The following is a 1,001-nucleotide window of genomic DNA, read 5'->3' on the forward strand; positions in this document are numbered from 1 at the left end:
CAGTCCATAGTGGATCCAACATAATAGTAAGAGTCCAGTCCATAGTGGATCTAACATAATAGTAAGAGTCCAGTCCATAGTGGATCCAACATAATAGTGAGAGTCCAGTCCATAGTGGATCTAACATAATAGTGAGAGTCCAGTCCATAGTGGATCTAACATAATAGTGAGAGTCCAGTCCATAGTGGATCTAACATAATAGTAAGAGTCCAGTCCATAGTGGATCCAACATAATAGTAAGAGTCCAGTCCATAGTGGATCTAACATAATAGTAAGAGTCCAGTCCATAGTGGATCCAACATAATAGTGAGAGTCCAGTCCATAGTGGATCTAACATAATAGTGAGAGTCCAGTCCATAGTGGATCTAACATAATAGTAAGAGAGTCCAGTCCATAGTGGATCTAACATAATAGTGTGAGAGTCCAGTCCATAGTGGATCTAACATAATAGTGTGAGAGTCCAGTCCATAGTGGATCTAACATAATAGTGAAAGAGTCCAGTCCATAGTGGATCTAACATAATAGTGTGAGAGTCCAGTCCATAGTGGATCTAACATAATAGTGTAAGAGTCCAGTCCATAGTGGATCTAACATAATAGTGTGAGAGTCCAGTCCATAGTGGATCTAACATAATAGTGTGAGAGTCCAGTTCATAGTGGATCTAACATGATAGTGTGAGAGTCCAGTCCATAGTGGATCTAACATAATAGTGTGAGAGTCCAGTCCATAGTGGATCTAACATAATAGTGTGAGAGTCCAGTCCATAGTGGATCTAACATAATAGTGTGAGAGTCCAGTCCATAGTGGATCTAACATAATAGTGTGAGAGTCCAGTCCATAGTGGATCTAACATAATAGTGAGAGAGTCCAGTCCATAGTGGATCTAACATAATAGTGTGAGAGTCCAGTCCATAGTGGATCTAACATAATAGTGTGAGAGTCCAGTCCATAGTGGATCTAACATAATAGTGTGAGAGTCCAGTCCATAGTGGATCTAACAT

At 40.0% G+C, this 1,001-nt stretch overlaps 1 protein-coding gene across 1 annotated transcript in view; it reads right to left on the bottom strand.

The window, feature by feature from the left end:
• Nucleotides 1-40, bottom strand: part of LOC133614195 (olfactory receptor 52J3-like) — a 1,659-nt gene extending 1,619 nt beyond the window's left edge. The window contains exon 1 of the mRNA XM_061972030.2: nt 1-40. This exon is cut by the window's left edge and continues 1,619 nt beyond it. The gene's annotated coding sequence lies outside the window, so the exon portion shown is untranslated.
• Between the last annotated feature and the right edge of the window lie 961 nt (nt 41-1,001).

Source organism: Nerophis lumbriciformis, linkage group LG17, assembly GCF_033978685.3.
Source record: "Nerophis lumbriciformis linkage group LG17, RoL_Nlum_v2.1, whole genome shotgun sequence".
In the NCBI taxonomy this organism is placed as follows: Eukaryota; Metazoa; Chordata; class Actinopteri; order Syngnathiformes; family Syngnathidae; genus Nerophis; species Nerophis lumbriciformis.